Source organism: Triturus cristatus, chromosome 6 (genome assembly GCF_964204655.1).
Source record: "Triturus cristatus chromosome 6, aTriCri1.1, whole genome shotgun sequence".
Classification (NCBI taxonomy): Eukaryota; Metazoa; Chordata; class Amphibia; order Caudata; family Salamandridae; genus Triturus; species Triturus cristatus.
The window spans coordinates 187050136-187073144 of NC_140589.1; the positions used below are offsets into that span (position 1 = coordinate 187050136).

At 51.0% G+C, this 23009-nt stretch overlaps 1 protein-coding gene across 3 annotated transcripts in view; it reads left to right on the forward strand.

Annotated features, from left to right (window-relative positions):
- The first annotated feature begins 595 nt into the window (after positions 1 to 595).
- The window catches only part of LOC146816608 (cysteine-rich secretory protein 2-like), a 387915-nt gene continuing 365501 nt past the window's right edge, over positions 596 to 23009 (forward strand). The window contains exons 1-2 of one of the 3 annotated variants that reach the window (XM_085610482.1): positions 631 to 723; positions 855 to 922. The gene's annotated coding sequence lies outside the window, so the exon portion shown is untranslated. Of the gene's footprint in view, positions 724 to 854; positions 923 to 23009 lie in introns of all 3 variants that reach the window. The other 2 variants (XM_085610479.1, XM_085610484.1) reach the window with 2 other exon arrangements.

Here is a 23009-nt window from a genome sequence, read left to right on the forward strand (position 1 = left end):
TCATTAGGGCAAAACTCTGGAGAACGGAGCTGACTCTGTCAGGGGGCCCCCTGAAAGGCTGGGGCCCTGGGCCAGAGCCCACTTTGCCCATGCATTCAAACGTCTCTGATCTGTCTGTCACTGGGACCCAAGCGCGAGGGTTCCAGTGGTGGCTAAAGAATACGGGGATGTGTCTCGTCTGGAGTGGGTGTGTTAATGTTTGCAAGGGTTACGCAGGGCGTTGAAGCCTCTGCACCAGAATCCATCATCCTCAAATGGCAATTCCCATACACAAGCGGGATTAACGAGGCTGTATTGTGTGCAACTCTGCACACCACTTTTATTAAAAAACGTCGGTCTAGGCGCTAGCTGGTGGCAGAATACCACGAAGCCAGTGCCTCTGCATTTAAGGAGCGCGAATATTTCCATGTGGAAATGTTTTTTAAACTTCCATTTGCTTGTTTTACTGTAACATTTTTCCAAGCTGCATCTGCGATATTGTGCGTTTCTTTCAATTGCCAATCTCTGCGTGCTGTTTTTTTACTGAGTTGCGTACTGCTTTTTTTCACGACATATCCTGGCACGAGTCCTCCCATCCAGTCAAGTGATTGTAAATAGAGCCGAGAGTTGCTTACATGAAGCAGCCTGCGGGAGAAAACCAGGGAGGCAGGACTTCGGCAGGACGCAAACTCCACGATACCGGTGGGCGCTGTGCTGTTGCATCCAAAGGTGGGGAATGGCAGGGTACGTACCACACACCAGCATCTGTATTTCTATTCTTCCTGCCAGATGTCTCCCCTGCCCAGCTCGTGACAGCAGATAAAGGCCATCTCTATTACGGCATGTGTTAAGCTCCATTAAACCTTGTTTTCCAGCACCCCTTGCCTCGGCCCGCCGCCCCTGTTTTGTTTTTGAATCGGAGCTGCGCACCACACGTTTGTAGGTAGGCAGCTGGCATTGTGCTGTTGTGGGTTGTGTGGAAGGTGGTTTCGCCCCGATGCTGTCTATGTCTCATAACATTTCTCACTTCAGTGATTTTTCTTCAGTGCTAAATAAGGTTCTTTTGTGAATTTTATATATTCCTGTCTTGCAAAGGCATGCAGAATGCGTAAATATAAGAGATGTACATTCACAAATGCACCTGTGTTTTATTTACTTTTTTCTCATTGCTGAAAAGTTTCCACAAAAAGAAATTCCTCTCTTACACCCAGTGCTTCATTTAGGCAGCTAGGGTGAAATACCAGGTATCTGCACTTCAATTTTAAAGGGCAAGTTCTTGCACTTTTCAGCCCAGTTGCAAAACTTATAATGGACGAGTACGAGCACTTCCTAGCAGCAAATAAGTAGTCGGGGATAGTGAGTATCTGCACTTCCATATTCCAATTCGAAGTCTGCCTACACCCCCACTACGTTTGGGTGTTTATCTCCCCATTCCAAACTTGAATATAGAACTACTTCTGTGTTTGTTAGGACTGATTAACCAACCTGTCCAGGGTGTAACATGCGTGACTACCCTCCCATTTGCAAGTTGTGGCTTTTCTCTGCATTATCACCCTGGAAAAGCCACTCCCACTCCGCTGAGCAAGCCATAAGGTGCTTGAAAACCCACCAAAAATGTCAACTCACAGTAATTAAGGCATCTTTACATCAACTCTATTTGGGTGGTGTAGTTTATGGCTGAGCAAATATGCTACACTGACATTTACTTCTACAAAGGACAGGAGTGAATCCATGGACAGGGTGAAAATGGGGTGTGAACGTCTCTCACCCACGCATACAAGGCCCTTAATAATGCTGAACACGCATGCTTGACTCACCGCCTCACAATCTATGTACCCAACTGGCACATCCACTCCGCCCAGCTTTCCCAGGCTACCATCCCAAGAATTCACACAACCAGCCCCAGAGGAATGTTCTTCTCTTACCTCGCCTCCAAGACATGGAACACCATACCCATCCACCACAGGAAATGACGCTGGCTGATGCAATTCAGGAAGGACTTCGAGGCCTGCCTCTCTGGATGAACTCAGCACTTAGTCTGATCTGCTGTACCCCCCCCACCCCCTCCCCCCGGCCCCACAGCACCTTGAGACCCTCACAGGAGAGTAGCCACGCTTTACAAACCCTGGTTGATTGATCTTCCAGATTATGTTGTTTCTGTAGTGTTTTCGTAAAACACATGAGTCTTTATGAGGGATCGTAAATCAGAGCTTTGGAGCTGAGTCTGAAGGCAGTGAGAGTTACTCAGAGTACTGCTTGTCGGTGGATCATACATGTATTAAGGCTACATGTTCATCCAACCTATTTGCAGAGCGCTCATTAATGTTCACATATGTGTTAAATGTAGCTGCCAGTTTATATGAAAGTCTGCGAAGAAGAGATACACAGCGGTGGAACTACTTAAAGGCACTAAAGAAATAACAAGCATTTGCAATGCAATAGGTCTCGCATTTACACAAGTTTGAGCTACTGGCATTGTAATTGACAATTGCTTTTATTTATGTTTTGGTTTTTAAAACATAAGTAAAAGGCCTTGTCATTTAAAATGCCAATAGCTCTAAATCTCGCAATTGCGAGACCTATTGCATTGCAAATGCTTGTTTTTCATTACCCCAAAAACATAGTACAAGAAAACAAGCATTGCCAAAGCCAAAAAACTGTCAGCCAGCCTCAGACTTATTGGCTTTGCAATGAATCAGTCTATGTGTGCGTTCAAGCTGGAATATTGAATTTTGATAGAAGTGCTAAAATATTTGCAATGTTTCTAGGAAATCCAAAACCTTGCAGTAGGCAGAAATTCCCCCAAAGCTCCTAAAATGGCCAATGCAGTCGAAAAAGACAGTGGAAAATGACTCTTCATATATGCATGGGAAAAGGAACAATCGATTGATAAATACAAAAAATAACGTAACTACAAATAAAATATCCTTGACTTCGGATCAACAGAAAGGAAAACAAAATGAAAAACAGAAATGGCTTTAGGAAGCAGAAATGCTAAAACAGTAGTTGTTCAGTTCACTAAACCAAAACCGATTTCATAAAACAACGGAGCGCTCTACGGTGATTATTTCTTGCGGTGTCAAGGATGTACTTTTGAAAGGGGCCCACCGGTAAACTAAAGGGGCACAGACAAACAAGTTCCTATCTTGTAATAAAATCAGCAGCAACATGTATTTCATGAAGCGTTCTCCGAGGCAGAGTTTCAGAATCAAACCTTCCCCTGCTCATCAGAAAGAGAGGAAAGGCAGCTGGGACAGGTTACGCATTGCAGGAATCAGGATTCCGCATTTGAACCTCCATTTCGTTTTTTTGCTGCGCAATTCACACTTACTGTAATTATTTTCTATACCTTTTTTTTCAGAGCACACGGGCCCCTGCGTTTTATGCTACAATGCACAAGCAATTGAAAGATGCAGATGACAAAAAACCGAAGTACCAACTAATCACAAGGCTTTCCTCCTGCTTCAAACGAGCAACCTATTTAAATCAATTACCAGCTCAAAATGAGCAGCCTCGTCTAATTAGCGTTTACCCCTAATGGGTTGCTGAACGAATGGGGTGGGGTGGGGGGTTCGGTGGGCAGACGGACGCTACCACTATCTTCTTTCTTTCTGGACACTGCTCTCGCACTCTCCGGGGCCTGTATTACATACTTCTACTTTAATCCACCATCCCGGTCGCGTGGCTGCAATACATGAAAATGTTTATTCATGATGATTGTCACGGTCACAGTGCGCTGAGGGGGCCCCCTGGAGCGCGGCCCCCCCCCCCCCGCAACGCGGGGGCTGCAGGGGGCCTGTGTTACACCCCTGCCCAGTCTGGTTCTAAGAATCCCCCTTTGAAAAGATATAGAGGACGAGGCTAGACAGTGAGGATAAATTGATGCCCAGAATCACACAATGTAGTCTCGTGGAGGAGCGGGAATTTGCACCCTGTTGTTCGAATGTATACCTACATTTGGTAATTAGATACCGCTTATTACCCCTGACGAGGAGGTCAGTTCAGCTAATATCGCTAGGTACCGGAACACGAAGCACACGTCGCACATGAGGGACAGGTCTGCGACATTTAATGTGGTGCCGGAAGAGAGCTCATTTCGGAGCAGGGGGGCCCGGCTGGCAACCCTAGCTTCAGTTTCCTTTCCTTTGCCCGAGCACCTAGTGCTGAAAATCCCCTGCGGGCTCTTCTCTCACTGCAACACGCATTCTGCGAAGGCAGAGGGCAGCTCTGGTTACAAGCTGCCTTTGAAGAACTTCACACCAGGCAGCTGAAATATGTGCGGATTACGTGCCTGGGCGCCATTTTAAATCAGGCAGCGATAGGAGGGGGGCTGGGCTACCATGCCAGCATTCCGACTCACGAGCAGATGGTTCTGTTTAAGACGTGTGAAAGCACGAGATGAGCGGCGGGGAGTGGCTGAGGAGAGCAAAGGAATGGTGGGAGGGAATTCAGATCCTGCTTAAAAATAAACAAGTTGGGTGAAACAAGTTTAAAGTAAAAAATGAAAACACGAGTTCTCAGGCTTTAACTACCACTAAGGACGGAGTGAAGAAGCAGCAATCTACAGCAACAGTCCAGATAAGAACAGCACTGTTAACAATGGCACTCTTGGAGCAAGTTGGGCGAACACGTTTAAAACAAGTAGTTCCTAAACAAAATTAACAAAACCAGACAGCACAATAAAACAGTAGTTGGTCGGTGTTGCTTCCCATAGAAACGGAAGTGATGCATCAGATCAACAGCCAACAGAAACAAAGATAACAGCAGCAATGCCAGAGTTAAACAACAGTTAAGCTGCTAACGCGAGACCTAAAAAACCATGATGAGAAAAAAGAGACCAGTGAGGTTCATGTAGTTCATGAGGCAGAGAACTTAGAGTGTGTGGAAAATGTAGCAAGAATTTCTCCTCATGAGAAGTCAAAGACAGTTGAAAAAGACTCACGTATGCAAATATCAAAAAACCAACCTTCTAGATCTGATAAGGAAGCTCGGACTAACCTGAGTGAGAGTGATAAGAAATCCAAAGATTTACCCAAAGTGAAGTGTTATAGGTGTGGCAGTTCTTCCCATTTTTCAAATTATCCTCATTGTTATGCCAAAGAGTCTATTTGTATGAAGTGTGGGATAAAGGGACATTATGCAAGGGTTTGCAAGTCAACTCGTAACCCTGACAAGAAGACTGAGGTGGTGCGCACTATAATTTTGAATGTTGAAGATAGCAATGGTGAGATTGATGGTGGGAAATTAACCATGCCTGAATGCAAGATTTTGGTTGATGATTTTGGTTTTGTAGTTTTGGCGGATTCAGGTTCTCCTTTCACCATGATAGGGAACAAACAATGGGATGAAGTGGTTGGTTTTGACAATGTGGTGCTTCTTCCTCCTGACATTAGTCCTGTCAGTTATGGAGGTGCGAAAATAAATGTTTTAGGGTATATTCAAGCATGTATCAAATTCAAAGATGGAAGCACGGTGGGGAAGGTCTATGTGGCGGAAAGAGGAGACAATCTATTGGGCTGGAGGCATCAGCGTGATTTGGGCATCATGCTAAATCCTAATGCTAAAAATCCTGAAGAGCAAGTCATGTTGATAGATAGAGAGGAGGGTAGTAGTACACTGGGTGATCAAAATGCTGATCAAAATGGTGTGTATTTCAGCAAATTTCCTGAAGTCTTTACTGAAGATTTAGGGTGTTTGAAGGGTTTTGAACACCAAATCATTTTAAAGGATCGGGCTGTACCTTGTGTACATAAAGTAAGGAAAGTACCCAACATGATGATGGAACCACTGAAATCTGAGCTGGATAGGTTGTTGAAATTAGGAGTCATCGAGGAGATAGAGTCCTCAGAATGGTGGGCCCCAATTGTTTTGGCCCCAAAGGATGGTGGTACAGCGGTCAGGATGTGTGTGGACTTGAGGAGTTTGAATGAGTGGATTTGGGTAGATCGGCAACCCCTACCTAACATATCAGAGTCTCTCAGCACACTAAAAGGGGCTCGCATTTTTTAGTGTGCTAGATCTATCGTCAGCTTACCATCAAGTTGCTTTGCATAAAGAATCAAGACATCTTACGTCATTTGTGACACCTCTGGGAGCATTCCGCTTCTTGAGGATGCCGTTTGGGTTGGCATCTGCAGCGGCATGTTTCCAGAGGGTCATGAAGAAAGTGTTAGGAGGCATAAGTAACATCATGTTTTTTCAAGATGATATCTTGATTTATGGCAAAGGAAAGGCAGAACATGGCCGAACATTGTTAGAGGTTTTGGAAAGGTTGAAGGCGAAGGGACTAACTGTAAAAAAAGAAAAATGTCGAATTGCAGTAGAGACAGTTTCGTACTTGGGTCATGTGATATCCGGTGATGGTATCCAACCGAAAGTGGAACTAGCACAAAGTGTGGCGAATGCTCCAACTCCAAAGGATAAGGAGGAGGTAAGGTAATTTTTGGGCCTTGCGGAGTTTTATTCGAAATTTGTTGAGGGTTTTGCTTGTGTGACTGAGCCTATTAGAGCTTTGTTGAAGAAGGGGGCAAACTTTGCATGGTCTAGTGATTGTCAGAAGGCTTTTGATATGATCAAGGTTGAGATTGGGAAAATGCCTACATTGGGGCATTTTGATGTTAATAAAAAGATGGTGTTGACTACGGATGCTAGCCTTAAGGGACTGGGTGCGGTGCTGTCTCAAGAGGTCAATGGAGAACACAAAACTGTTGCATTTGCTTCAAGGGCTCTTAGGGGAGCGGAGAAAAATTATTCTTGTATTGAGAGAGAAGCTCTGAGTATTTATTGGGCTGCACAACATTTTAAATTTTATTTATGGGGAATTCCTTTTCTAGTTAGGACGGATCATCGTCCTCTTGTTCAGATATTTTCTTGCAGACGTAGTGAACATATCACACCCAGGATTAAGCACTGGAGTGAAGGTCTGCAAGAATTTAATTTCCTAGTACTGTACATACCAGGGTCCAATAACAAGTCTGCAGATTGTCTTTCCCGGTTACCTTTGGTGGAAACAGGTGAGGATAATGAAGAGGAGAGTGTGTGTTGGGTTACGGAATCTTCCCTGACACAAGAAGCATGGGCTGATGGTGTGGACAGAGATAAAGAATTGGGGCTGTTAAAGCTATGGGCCAAGCAGGGTTGGCCAGATTACAAAATGTTGGATCTCGAGATGCGAGCATATTGGTCGGTCAGGGATGAACTCTCATACATCGGTGGGAATCTTATGAGAAGTGATAGAATAGTGCCGCCTGTAGAATTTAGGAGCAAGATCATCAACACGGCTCATGAGGGACACCTAAGAAGAAGCCTCACCAAGGCTCGGGTGAGAGAAAGGTACTGGTGGCCTAGCATGGATCGCATGGTCGAAGGAGTTGTTAAAGATTGTGTGTCTTGTGCATCAAGTGATAAATCTCATGTGGTCAGCCGAGCGCCGTTATCTCCTGTGGAGGTTCCAGATAGAGTTTGGTCTAAGTTGGGACTGGACATTGTGGGTCCATTTGAATTGTTGCCATCGTATGAGCGATATGTCATCTTGCTTGTGGATTACACTTCCAATTGGGTAGTCACAAAGTGTGTTTCCTCGGTGAATACGAGGACGGTGATTGATTTCTTAAAGGATGTTTTTGTCTCGGAGGGTGAGCCTAAGTTTTTAGTTACTGATAATGGGGTGCAATTTGTATCTCCTGAGATGCAAGAGTTTCTCAAAGATCACAACATTGTACATCAGAAAACTGCACTATATGCGCCCCAAGCCAATGGTTTGTCAGAAAGAATGAATCGTGTGGTGAAAGATTGTGCACAGCGCTCTTTTAGTTCCAGGGTTTCGTTCAGTAATGTGTTGAGGGACACATGGTGGGCGCACCGTACGACACCAAATGCAGTCACTCTGATGTCGCCTTTTGAGGCTTTGAGGGGAAGGAAGGCTATTTCTAAGTTGAATCCATCTTGGCTGCCTGTGAGTTCTGGTGTTGCGGTTCCTATGGTAGTGAGACGAAGAAGAATTTTGGATTATCAAAACAAGTATAAAGTAGATTATGATTCTAGAATGCGAGTGAAGGGTAAGAGGTGGAGCATTGGTGACAAAGTCATGGTTAAGAACCCTAAACACACATTGAAGGGGAGATCTTCTTTTATTGGTCCTTTCACGATAATTTCAATTTGGAAAAATGTTGTGAGAGTGAACACTGGTTGTGTGTGGAGCATGTCTAGGTTGGTGAAGTGTTTGAGGAGTTCCACGGATCTGTGTCATCCAGTTGGTGTTGTTGAAAATGAGGATGAGAGTACTTTTCCTCATGAAGAGGGACAGGCTTTGAGCAGAGATTCTGCTTCCAGTAGAACTGCTCGAAGAAGTGGGAATCTCCCAGTTAGATTCAAAGACTTGGGGGCCGATTACGATCCTGTAAAAACCGGGTACGAACCATCGGACGGAGCATATTCCCCGTCCGACGCATACCCGGTCGTAACAAGATACAAACATGGAAGTACGATTCGCACGGAAATACTATTTCCGTACGAATCGTACAAAACACCGACCAACAAAAATATACGTACAAATGTGATCCGGGAAAGCGCCGACGTGACGTCGGGACGCAAGCAGCCTGCCATTCACGAACCGGGAAGTACGATTCGCACCGACGTCATCCCGCACGGAGAATATTTTCCGGCAGCCAAAAACTGCCTGGAAATCAGGACGACGCGAACAAGGAGTACCTGCACGCGACGGACAGACATGGACCCGAACCTACGTGTCATCCCGGCCCTCATAGCAGTCGACCTCCTCTACAGGTTACGACGCAGATGCCGCAGAAGGTCAGAACAACAAAGGGAGGGGGGAAAAGGGGGGGGGCAGGAGCAGGGGCAGGCCACAAAACCCCCACCAAAGTCACACAGCACACATGCCCTGGACATACCTGACCCCCAGGCCCTGGTCACTACGAGGGGGTGGGGGTGTGTCCAGCAAAGCCAGCATCCGCCACAACGGAAGTGGTTGACGACGCGAACCGGTAACACAACAACACAGGTACGTCCCGTACCCACGCCTTAAGAGCGTGGGTACGAGTCGTACCACGCCCACACCTACGTCACCCCAACAATGGCGGGACGGCTGTACCCACGTGGCAAAGGCCTGGGTACGGCCCGCACAAGCATTCCACAGCGTGGGTACGGATATGTACGGACCGTACCCCCACCCCGTATGCATGGAGCGTACCCCCCATGCCAACAGTGTACGTACGGACCGTACCCCCACCCCGTATGCATGGAGCGTACCCCCACCCCAACAGTGTATGTACGACTCGTACCCTCACCCGCGTATATGCATGGAGCGTACCCCCCATGCCAACAGTGTACGTACGGACCGTACTTCCACCCCGTATGCATGGAGCGTACCCCCACCCCAACAGTGTATGTACGACCCGTACCCTCACCCACGTATGCATGGAGCGTACCCCCACCCCAACACTGTATGTATGACCCGTACCCTCACCCGCGTATGCATGGAGCGTACCCCCACCCCAACAGTGTATGTACGACCCGTACCCTCACCCGCGTATGTATGGAGCATACCCCCACCCCAACAGTGTATGTACGACCCGTACCCTCATCCGCGTACGTATGGAGCGTACCCCCCATGCCAACAGTGTATGTACGGACCGTACCCCCACCCCGTATGCATGGAGCGTACCCCCACCCCAACCGTGTATGTACGACCCGTACCCTCACCCACGTATGCATGGAGCGTACCCCCACCCCAACAGTGTATGTACGACCCGTACCCTCACCCGCGTATGCATGGAGCGTACCCCCACCCCAACAGTGTATGTACGACCCGTACCCTCACCCGCGTATGTATGGAGCATACCCCCACCCCAACAGTGTATGTATGACCCGTACCCTCACCCGCGTATGTATGGAGCATACCCCCCACCCCAACCGTGTATGTACGGACCGTACCCCCACCCGCGTATGCATGGAGCAAACCCACACCCGTGTATGTTCTAAGCGTACATATCCTGAAATAGGAGGGGTGTGTGCAGAGTCCTCCCAGCAGTGCCCAGACACAGGAGGGGTGGGTGCCTGACACTCCCAGCAGTGCCCAGACACAGGAGGGGTGTGTGCAGAGTCCTCCCAGCAGTGCCCAGACACAGGAGGGGTGTGTGCAGAGATCTCCCAGCAGTGCCCAGACACAGGAGGGGTGGGTGCCTAACACTCCCAGCAGTGCCCAGACACAGGAGGGGTGTGTGCAGAGTCCTCCCAGCAGTGCCCAGACACAGGAGGGGTGTGTGCAGAGTCCTCCCAGCAGTGCCCAGACACAGGAGGGGTGGGTGCCTAACACTCCCAGCAGTGCCCAGACACAGGAGGGGTGGGTGCCTAACACTCCCAGCAGTACCCAGTCATAAGAGGGGTGTGTGCAGAGTCCTCCCAGCAGTGCCCAGACACAGGAGGGGTGTGTGCAGAGTCCTCCCAGCAGTGCCCAGTCATAAGAGGGGTGTGTGCAGAGTCCTCCCAGCAGTGCCCAGACACAGGAGGGGTGTGTGCAGAGTCCTCCCAGCAGTGCCCAGACACAGGAGGGGTGTGTGCAGAGTCCTCCCAGCAGTGCCCAGACACAGGAGGGGTGTGTGCAGAGTCCACCCAGCAGTGCCCAGACACAGGAGGGGTGGGTGTAGAGTCCTCCCAGCAGTGTCCAGACACAGGAGGGGTGTGTGCAGAGTCCTCCCAGCAGTGCCCAGACACAGGAGGGGTGTGTGCAGAGTCCTCCCAGCAGTGCCCAGACACAGGAGGGGTGTGTGCAGAGTCCTCCCAGCAGTGCCCAGACACAGGAGGGGTGTGTGCAGAGTCCTTCCAGCAGTGCCCAGACACAGGAGGGGTGTGTGCAGAGTCCTCCCAGCAGTGCCCAGACACAGGAGGGGTGGGTGCCTAACACTCCCAGCAGTGCCCAGACACAGGAGGGGTGTGTGCAAAGTCCTCACAGCAGTACCCAGACACAGGAGGGGTGTGTGCAGAGTCCTCCCAGCAGTGCCCAGACACAGGAGGGGTGGGTGCCTAACACTCCCAGCAGTGCCCAGTCATAAGAGGGGTGTGTGCAGAGTCCTCCCAGCAGTGCCCAGACACAGGAGGGGTGTGTGCAGAGTCCTCCCAGCAGTGCCCAGACACAGGAGGGGTGTGTGCAGAGTCCTCCCAGCAGTGCCCAGTCATAAGAGGGGTGTGTGCAGAGTCCTCCCAGCAGTGCCCAGACACAGGAGGGGTGTGTGCAGAGTCCTCCCAGCAGTGCCCAGACACAGGAGGGGTGTGTGCAGAGTCCTCCCAGCAGTGCCCAGACACAGGAGGGGTGTGTGCAGAGTCCTCCCAGCAGTGCCCAGTCATAAGAGGGGTGTGTGCAGAGTCCTCCCAGCAGTGGCCAGACACAGGAGGGGTGGGTGCCTAACACTCACAGCAGTGCCCCTGCAAAGAAAAGGGTGGAGTACTCACAGATCCAATGGCCACAAATGTCAGTCAGGTGCACAAAGATCCTGCAGTACATGTACCACATGTGTGTGAGGCTGGGAGTATACACATGCATAGCGCCGAAAAGAAAACATGTCCACATGAAGTCACGACAACAGTCTACATACACAAGTACAGTGACCACCAAGGACGTCACGAATGATGCAGGTGGAAACATCGCTTAGCATGCATGGCCCAAGTCTAACGAGTCCGTCACACACCCAGCCAATGTTGACACAGCTCAGCACCACATATTGGAATGACCCTGCAGGGAAGATGTCAGGTTACACAGAGGAAGGAACACACCTTGGGACGATGTCACCATGCAGTAACTGCTCACAGGAACAAAGCGATGTAGCCAACAGCTTGTGATGGCACACAGATACCAGGATCCACCCTATGACCAGCACAAGACTACAATTCCCACACACCCAACACATAATCACCACCCAAATTATGGGGCAGGTCGACCAACAGCAATACCAGACAGACAGTAGTGTACTAAGGAAAATGAAATTGCTTTATTCAGCATCCAAAAATCTGTTTGTCCCTTGAAAGTTCAAAATGTACAATGCCCATAGGGCAATCCAAAGTTCAAATCCAGGTGGGGGACACAGTGGGACGCGTGTCCCCTAGCTTGCCTGCACAGTCAGACTTCTTCGTCTTCCAGAGGGGGGGGCATCATGTGGGGGGGGGGGAAGGACCAGGCACCGCAGGGACATGAGGGCGAAGGGTAGGTGTCGTGGGTGCAGGGATGGAGGACTCCACCACAGGGGGTGGGGCAGCACCAAAGGCGGAGGCCAGGATGTCGCTGCACACCTTAGCAAGGTCCTCCAGCAACTCCCCTGCACCCGAAGGAACCACAGGCCCCAAGGAGGGGGGGGGGGGTCAGAGGGATGGGTCGCAGTGCCACTGGGGGAGGGTGTGGACAGGGGAGGGACTCAACCACCCTGACCGGGGACTCCCTTGACCGCTTGCGGGGTGGTGTCACTGTGGGGCTCAGGGACAGAGCGGCCATGAAGGAGTCTTTGCTGGATATGTGGCCAGGAGAGCTGAGGGGAGGGGTTTGGAGGGAGTGGATTTGGTGGAATGCGGACTCCCACTCTGGCTGCGTGTCTTACAGTTGCCCCCCGACCCAGTGGGTGTGCCTACTTCACCCGGTGTGTGCGTGCCAGGAGGTGTGCGTTTGACCTTCCCTGCTGGTGTGGTGCCTGTGTCTGTTGTGGTGGGTGCATGCTGACGTCTGGGTGTACGTGGGACAGGCATGGGAGTGGGAAGTGTGGATGGGTCAGGGGTAGGGGGTTGGACGAAGCGCTGGAGGAGACCCACTGCTGCAGTCAGCGTCGAGTCAATGGACCTCAGCAAGTTGCGTTGGTCAGCCTGCGATGAGAAAATGCCCTCCAAGTATGCCTCCATGTTGTTCAGCACTTGGCTGTGGCCATGGAGGACATTAAGCATCGCAGCCTGACCAACCTGCCGCTGGATGTCCACAGACTCGGCATTGGCGGCAGCAGTGGAGACAGGGGCAGGGGGTGCGGTGCCTGGCAGTAAGGAGACATGTGGTGACCGGGCACGCTGGGAAGGGACACGAGCAAGTGGGAGGCGGCTGATGGCAATGGAGGGGGCGGGGAGAGATGTTGTGCCGCTGTCAGCTGCTGGTGCAGCCTCCGCCCACTCGGAGAGCTCATCCTCGGACCCGTCAGCTTCATATTCTGTGGTGGCACTGGACAGGTCCTCGGCCTCACTCTCCTCCGCCTCAGTTCCACTCGATGTGCCAGCCAAGATGTCGCCGCTGGCACTGGTGCTCGGTCCCTCTGCTCCGTCTGTGCTGATGTCTCCCTCCGTGTCCCCCGACGATGCTGTGGGCAAGGTGAAGAGACAGCAATTAATCATACACCTGTATACATATGTCACATGAGTCCAATCTACATAGGTTACAGTGCATAGCCTGAAAAGAAAGATCAGTAACATCTACAAAACAAGGTACATATGTAGGGCATGCTACACACAGTTGGTTGACCCACCATGCCACTGAAAAACTATGGAGAGCATGACACAATAGCATATGACATGAAATGGATTTTGACAGAGGAGCCAGGCTCTGGGGACAATCCAGCACTGCATCTGCACCACACAGCGTTGCCGAAAATAGGGATGAGCAGGGACCATATCCATGAACTTGAGGCACATGCTGCATAGGTAATACTGAAAACATGCCCAACATGACTGGCTCACTGCACCTTGAGTGTATGTCCAGACAAACATCACACACTGGCCAGACCTAGCAAGGAGATATCAGGTTTTGACATGTAGGCTTTGCCCGCACCAACCACCCCCTACATGAGACAATTTGTTGAGACACAGGAAGCACTTACATCTCTTAGTCTGGGTGAAATACACATGGGCTGGATAAATGCAAGATTGGACACAAAATACCCAAGGTGCGTCTGTCCAAATAATCATGTACAAATGGTCATCATCAGATGATAGTAACAAGACACACAGGCACTGGCCACCGTGAGTATGAACAAGGAAAATCAGGTCAGGCTGTACAGTGGACACTTGTACTACATTTTACGTCAATATACATGGTGCCAGGGGACAATGGCACAGAGCACAACCTATGCTGTAGACACTGAGAGTGTCCACATTTTGTGATGACACACATGACACCTAGGAAAATATGCCCCAGGGGACAGTAGTGGCCACACAACTCCATGGTCCTGAATGGGAATGACTGCAACACACGCCACCATCCCTGCACCATGCGAATCGCACACCCATGCACATCATGTCACAGGCCACAACATAGGACATGCGTGCTGTAAGGCATGACACTTGAGAGACTAACTCCCATGTCTGGACTCAGCATCAGTGCCAACTGACTTGGAACCCACAAGTACTGAACTGGACAGGGCACAGGCAAGGTCCCAAAACCTGTAACACACCACCCCCACACATGATGCTACAGGCATTGTTCACGTGGATAAAGTGCCAGCCTAGATAACCTTCTGAAGGAGTGACTACACACAGACCAGGGAACACATTGCAAGGAGGGGAAGGGAGGCAAGAGAGCACCGCTATACTGTGGGTAACCGGATCTGCACAGCACCTTTAAACCCTGGCAGTGTATCCATGCAACTGTGCACTTACAAATGCTGGTGACACACAACAAACACACATGTACCTACCCCCTTCCTGCTGCTGCTTCTCCTGTAAGCGCCTGTCCAAGTCTGGAAAGACCACCGCCAGCACACGCTTGTGGATGTGGGTCAGACGGCGGCGCCCGCGGTTCTTATGGGTCTCAGGTGAGTCCCCCAGCAGGACCCGTGCGATCCTCCGCGTCCAGCACCAGATATCCTGCCAGCGTTTTCTCACCTGGGCCAGGCGCCGCTTGCGACCCTCCGTCCTCCTCACGGCACTGATGGCGTTCATCCAGATCTGCTTCTTGGCAGAGGCGCCTACCTGTGAGGATGAACAAGTGACACTACATCAATACACCTGGCACATGTCACAGAGACACATATTAGAACAAATTTGCTGTTTACAACAAGGCATAGTATGCATCCAACGCATTGCACCTTTGTCATAGGGACATGATCCTCTGGGGAAGGGCAAAAGCAGTACGTGCCATTGAAAGTACACAGGTGGAATGAGGGCAACGACACAATCAATGATCCAGGCTCACACTGTGCATCACAAGCTACACCAGAATTATGTGCAGCACCTCTAAGCAGTCACATGCCACAGGCCACTGACGCTACCTCAGCAGAGTACACAGACACACACAGGCACCGGACATTCACCTGCCATTGCCAAATGCAGCGACAAACCTCACTCTGCACATGTGCCACTAGACGGGGGGGGCTCACAGGTGTGGGGCTGGCTCTGCACGTCAGACACACAGCACTGCTCCCTGCTCACATCAGATGGGCAGGGTATATCCATCCCTCATGCAGCCCGGGTGCTACACTCCACATATGCACCCACCCACATGACAGGGGACTTACACACACACCGATGTCCAGGGTACGAACACATCATGTGGACACTCTCAGCACAGGTACACAGAACTAACACACATCTGTGGGTACAGTCACCTGTCACACTGGGCTGACCACATAATCACACGAGGACTGTAGAGGCTACATTCCCAGGAGGATGGTACAGGCAGAATGTGGCATGCACCATGCAGTGATTGTCACAGTAAACACAATGCAAGTGAGGACGGCAGACATGCACCACAGCATGCTCTGGCTGGGAGACATCAGGCATTCCCCCCCCTGGGACCCCCCTACAGTACATTGCATGTGTCACACCTGGACACAATGCCAGAAGTCACAGTCACAAAAAAGGGACACAGTCTGTGCTAGTAGACTCTGCACTCACCTGATACCCTGGTCGCCCATACAGCAGGGGGTACTGTGGGAGGATCACATCCAGCTATGCCAGGTTCTCCTCCAGGGTGAAAGACTGTGCCCTCTCCACAGACCTTGACATGGTTCCAGGGAATCAGGAGCAGCAGCTGGGTCGTAGAATCCAAAGATGTGCAGGCAAGTGCTCCCTCATGGGACCTGGCTGCCTTATATCTGCCTTGCTGGCCTGTTTCATGCACAGGAGTACAGAGTGATTGGTCACTCACATTTGCATCCTATGTTTCCTCCATTCCCTTCAAACCTAGCACAGTCAGTGGGTTTTTATTGGTTTTTTTCTTGAGCATGATGTCAACTCCAGAACCACATTGCAACAAAGTAGATTCATTCAAACTGACTTCTGCTGTGCACCTGCAGAAAAAAATTCATACTTTAAATTTGGTCTCCATGACAACCAGCATGCATGTAGGCCTTTATACTTGTCCCTCATGTGTCCCCTATGTAATTTGGAGTTTCACACACAGGTACGGTGCGTTCCGGGGCCCTAGGGCACCCCAAATGCATAGCAACGGCCCGTACAGGCGTGTGTACGGTCCGTATCACTATGGGTACGCATACGCGAGCACACCCATAGAGATAGTGAGCATACAGACGTGTGTACGGCCCGTATCACTATGGGTGTGCTCGCGTATGCGTACCCATAGTGATACGGACCGTACACACGCCTGTACGCTCACTATCACTATGGGTGTGCTCGCGTATGCGTACCCATAGTGATACGGACCGTACACACGCCTGTACGCTCACTATCACTATGGGTGTGCTCGCGTATGCGTACCCATAGTGATACGGACCGTACACGCGTGCGTATGCTCACTATCACTATGGGTACGCATACGGCAGCACTCCCATAGTGATAGGGAACGTACACAGGCCCTCTGAGCGAATGTACGGTGCCTTTCACACATCACAGTGGTGACAGGCAGCACACAGGAAGGAATAGAGCTGACATACTTGTCCATGGATGGACATCAAGGCATTGTCTGGGCAGTACTACATGTGTGGGGCACAGGTGTGTAGCACATTACTCCTGAGTCGAGAAGGCAATAGATGTATGATGAGATGTGTACAGATGTTATGTGTGACGGTGCAATATGTGCCAGGCATGCCCTTAACTCCTTTGACATGTGTGCATGTCGTACTGCACACTTGGGATGAGCGTCACTGGCATGGCACAGTCAACAACACACACAAGTGTCCCCTGATGCCCGCTACAGGGGTTACCACACCAGACCTGTGACTACCCACGGTGCACGATGTGTCTATGTCATGTATGTGTGGTGTGTTCCCATTAGCTTGATGTTGGTGCTCCCTCAAAAGCATCAGCTGTTGCAGCAACCAACATGTGTCTGTGTGTAGATGGACATGGCACACTGTTACGCACACCAGGCCACATGTGGTATCGGATGTGAGGTGCGTATGTATGCATGGGACACGGAGCAGCGTAACAAGGACATGTCTGCATCCTCTCAATGTATGTGTGGTGAGTCATTACATGTACACCTTATTGGCAAGGTGTGTGGGCTGTCCTAGTGTAATGTCATGTGACCTGTGGCTCTAGTGTTCCGCTACCTGTCTCTGAAATCGACATCCTACTTCTGCTGATGTGTTGATGTATGTCACTCCTGTGTTGCGTCTGGCTGTTCACTTACCCTGGGACACAGCTAATCCCATGCCATGGCATGTGGAGGTTCACAATCTCCGTGTGTAGCTGGGTCTTGGTAGGAGTGTCACCTGGCAGCCATACGTGTCCAGGGCATGTGGCACATACTTGACTCCGTATGTAGCATATGTGTATTGACAGATTAACATGTGCTCAGTACAAATAAATTGTTGTTGTAGTGCACTCACTCTTCCTTGTCACTTCCAAATTACTGCAGAGCGCCGCCTCTTCCCCGACCAATTCCGGACTTGGCTGACATGCGGGAGAATGACTGTATATGGTGCTACCGCTTCCCTCAACCGTTGATTGAGGAGTTGACGGCAAGGCTGGCACCACACCTGCAACCGCTGCACAGGTATCCTACGGCACTGACACCCAAGCTGAAGGTAATGGCAGCCCTACATTTTCTTGCCACGGGTACGTTTCAATATACCGTAGCTCATGTTGGTGGCATGTCCCAGAGCATGTTCAGCCGTGTGCTGCATGATTTCTTAGAGGCCATGTTGCTTCACCTGGATGAGTTCATCCATTTCCCAACTCCTGAACTGTAGACTGGGGTCAAGCGTGGATTCTATGCCCTGGGAGGGATGCCCCATGTCATTGGGTCCATAGATGGGACACATGTGGCTTTGGTACCACCACAGGCACAGGAGGTAGCGTACAGGAATCGCAAACACTACCACTCCATCAATGCCCTTGTGGTGTGTCTGTCCAACATGGTGATTTCACATGTCTGTGCTCGTTTTCCAGGATCAGCACACGATGCCTACATCATGAGGCGTAGCAGGGTGCCTGAAATGATGACGCAGCTGTGCAACGAACGAGCATGTGTTGTTGGTGGGTACACTCTGTCTGTCCTGTATTTTGCGTAGACTTCCAGCATGACCGCTTCTCCTGTCCTACTTATGTCCATGTGGTTTCCATGTAGGGGACGCTGGCTATCCCAACATGCCATGGCTGATCACACCTCTCCGCAACCCCATCACGCCGGCCCAGCTCCGCTACAACACCGCCCATGGCCGGACAAGGCGAGTGATAGAGAGGACATTTGGCCTCCTGAAGAGCCGATTCAGATGCCTCCACAAGACCGGCGGCGCCCTCCCATATGCCCCGGCGAAGGTCTGCAAAATCTCCATGGTCTGCTGCATGCTGCACAACATGGCAGTTGAGAAAGCTGTGCCACTCATCCTGGATCAAGATGATCAGGACCATCCACCCGTGGAGGACGAAGGGCTTGGCAATGGGGCTAGTGATGTGGAGGATGTGGTTCCGCAAGTGGACATCCGGAGTCGGCTCATACGCGACTTCTTTGCTTAGTGGTGAGTACCAGTGTCTGAGTGTGCATGCATTGGTCCCTGTGTGGCATGTGTTGCGATGTGTGTGTCCATCTGCATGTATGCCACGTGAGTCAGAGGTGTGTGTGGATGTGTCACTGGAGTGATGGTGCCAGTGATAAGTGTATTTCCCCAGTCATAATTGTGACCTAGCATGTTGTCATCCTTACATGTGTCGAGTACATGCACATGCAAGTGGCTGTGCTTTTTGTGGCTGACTTCTTGTGTGTCTCTCATCCCCAGGTACTTGCGCATGCCGTCTGCTGGTTGCATTGTTGTGGCACTGCTATTCCTCATGGACACGTCATCGTGTGCTGACTCAGCGTTACAGGAACGGACAAGTTTGGAAGTCTCCTTAGGGTAAGGGTTGCATCAAGGGTGTATTGGGTGTGGCAGTTGTTTACGATGTGTGCACACTGCCCCCGTCGATGTTTGGTTCCTCTGCAGACATGTCGCATCACCATGGGACACATGACATGTAGCGGGTACACCTGAATAGATGGTCAGACTTGTTGACAGTCATCTGTGATGGGATAGTGGATTGTGATGATGGCATCAATGTGTGTAACACTGCCCTCGGACACATACGGTTTGCATTGGCTTGACATGGTGTGGGACTTCCACATCAGAGGATCAATGGTGTATGGCAGCCTCTCCGTGAGCAGCAGGGGGTGTTTTGCTGTTAGATGACACTTGTGTGCCAGTTCCATGGCTATCACGCATTTGTGCTGCAGAAGGGGGGTTCCAGTGTTGGACCCACATGTTACTCCACATGACCTGTTTATGTGTACTCCGAGTTGCCTCTGCATTCCCGAATACATGAATAATAAAGGTGTCCCTATGCCTCCAAGGTGCCTATTCTCAGTCAATGCTGGTGTGTTGCCACGGTGCATACGGCATGTCTGGCATGGTTTTCCGTGATAGTGGCTATGTGTCTATGTGTCGAGTAGCAAGATGCAAGCTGTTTGTGTGGGATTAGACTGTGTATTGTGCATGATGTCCATGACTGTGTGGGTATTGTGACATGTGCCATCCCCATGCATCCAACGTTGGCCAGGCCACCATTCTCTGCATCCACCTGACTCAAGCTTGCAGGACATGGTTCTGCCACCTGTCCACACATACCTGGGTGCCCCCCAGGACACTCCACATGATCCCTGACCTCTGCGCATGGCTGTCGCTGTACTCAATATGTCTGTCGGCACGGTTGTGCGGCCACCCCCTCAGCTGGTTGGGCCCATCACGGGTGTGTATGGTGCTCAATGTCTGTGTTGCCTAATACATTGTGACCCATGTGTGTCCTGTGCCAGACTCAGGCCCCAGGGTGTGGATGGTTGAAGTCATATGAGAACTCAAGCATGGTTAGACTTAACAAGACACATGTAAGGTAATAATGCAAAATGTAGGCATCATCTCTTTATCGTGTAACTTTTTATTTTTGTTGGGGTACGTGGGGGGGGGGTATGACATGAGGGGCTTTCCGGGTGTGTGGAATCCAAAGTTTACTAGGGGAGTTGGTGTCCTTGCCATTGGAAATCCTCAGAGTCCATGCCACAGTCTTTGTCAACATTGGTCAGACAGTGACCAGCAAGTCCATGTGGCAGAGAATGTCTTTTGCTGATGTGCTGCTGTTGGTCCAGTGGGCCAGGTGCCAGGCCAGGTGTCCTGGGAGATGGTGCTGTTGCGCTGACCCTCACGGTCTTTTCCGTGCACGACCCGCCCTCCTGCGGGAACCCTCAGAAGCAGGCCGTGACGATGTTTGGGATGCTCCGTCTGATGTCTCCTCCTCCTCCTGATCCCTCCCTGTGGGTGGTGATGTTCTTGGCCTGGTGGCACAGGGAGGGTTGCCCATGTTGTCGGCCATCTGACGGAGTGTACGGAGAATTCCCGTGAACACCGTCACGAGCTCAGCCTGTCTGTCCTCCATCCGCACTTGGTGTCGCAGTAGACAGGCATGTTGCTCCGCATGTTGCTGGGCCTGCTGGGTCTTGATCTCCGAGGATGGACACAACCTGGGCAATGCCCGTGGTGTCCTGCCGGTATGTGTCCAGGATGTTTCTGACATGGGAATATACCGGTTCCGCAGCCAACTGGTCAGGCTCGCGCCTCCGCCGTCCTCCACTCCCCTTGTGGGCACATCGGGTCTCCGGGACCCCTGAGGGGTGGCATTAGCATTGTCGCCTGCCTCCTCCTGGGTGCCCGGTACACCGTGTTCCTCCTGGTCAGCCTGGCTGCGTTGTGGTGGTGGGGCAGGGATCCTGGGTGTCTCCTGGGATGTGGCAGGAGTGGGGGTGGTGGTTGGCCCAGTTGTACCTGACGCAGGTGCTGCAGGTGGTTGGACACCAGAGGGGCCAGGTTGGTCGGGGTCGTCCACAGAGTGGTGAGAGTCGTCGCTGCCGGTGGGTCCGTCATCCCGCAGAGCCGGGTCCTGTGAGTCTTCCCCCCCAGTGTTGGGGGGTGATCCACGACGTTGACCTGTGTGTGAGAGAGACAATGTTAATTTTGTTCCATGCAACATCCATGTTTCATTCGTTTCTAAGTTGGCACATTTCCTCTGGGAATTTGGATATGTCTTGCATTCCACTCACAGTGCACTTGTGCATGGGTATGTCCCTTGGCCACAGCTTTTGAGACTTTACCTATGTGTGGCACAGTCTTACTTGCTGCATCAATTGTGACTGCAGTCAGCAGTGGAGTGAGCAGGTGTGGCGAGCCATGCATTGGCGCCTTCCGTGTTGCACTGTACGTGGGCACATGGAGTTGTTCCACACACATATATAATGCAGGTAGCTGTCATTGTGCTCGTGCACAGGTTGAGACATGGCCCAGTGTTTTGCCATGGAGAAGAGAGGGGGATTCAGGCACTGGCCACCCTTGTCTACATGCACGCAGTCCACCTGCTGACGAGCAGACATTCCCACACCCCACAAGGCTGAATTGGTCTCCCTGTGTGTCCCTTTCTCACTCCCTCTCTGTCCCCCTCTCCCTCCCTCCCTGTGTCAGCCTCCTCCCTCTGTCCGTCTCCCTGTGTCTCCCTCCCTCTCTCTCCCCCTCTCCCTCCCTCTGGTTGTCACCCTCTGTCACCTCAGCCCAGCTTCCTAGGCATATCAAAAAGAAAGAGTATGCAGTTCCTCAGAGAGACGGGGGAGTGAAGGTGTAGAGAAGAGACCGTAAGAAAGAGGAATTCCTCTATTCGGAACTAGGGTCCTCACACACCCAGCAAGCTAGGTGTCATGCTTCATCATATGGACCTGCTCCTCGTCGGGCCGGCGCTGCAATGCCCGACGGGCACCCTAAAAAGGGGCTCTTTAGCGGAGATCTTTAGTTCCTGGCCGTATGATGCAGTGTGTGTGAGAGGGACCTAGTGGTGTAGATGTGAGTGCAGGTGTGTGGTTAAAACAAGTTGGAAAGTCCAGAAATATAATTTTATTAAGAGTGGCTCTCCACCTGATTAAAAATGGAAACAGAGTGGCAGCTGGCTGATATTATGATTCAGCTTGGCTATGCTCTTCTGTGGGGGTCAACATGTTTCTTGCCCGGTGGTCCTATTGATCCGTGGCAATTCTTCAGGACCTACTGAACTGTCAATAATCTACACAACGTGGTAAGTACAAATGTTACCTGCCACACGTTATATGGAAAACGATCTCGCCATATGTCTAAGGGGACCTATTGTGGTGTGATTCCCTGCTCCTATCCGTGGCCGTGGCGCCACCGGGACACCAAGATTCTGGTGTCTTGAAGGTTGTTGCCGGAATGGGCTGCCAACCTACCCTCGCGCCACTCGACCCGGGAATAGGCACACACTTTTAGCAGATCTTTGAATGGCCCTTGGCTTGTTGATGTGAGTTTGTTTCTGATCTCCAGGCACCCATTGGGTGTAGTGTCTGCACTGCTGCTGTGGTGGTGTGTGCTGCCACTCTTTCACAGTGTTGGCTGTTCATTAGCTGCTGTCATGTGCAAAAACGTGCCTTCACCCCCATGTCTTAATGCAAGGCGTCCGCCATTTGCTGGCAAGTCTTTCCTGTGTGGGGACACACTGTTTGTCTGGCTGTGACCTAGGCCATATGGGCAGAGGGCATTGTTGTCTGCTTCTGAGTTGCACTATGTGATTTTTGG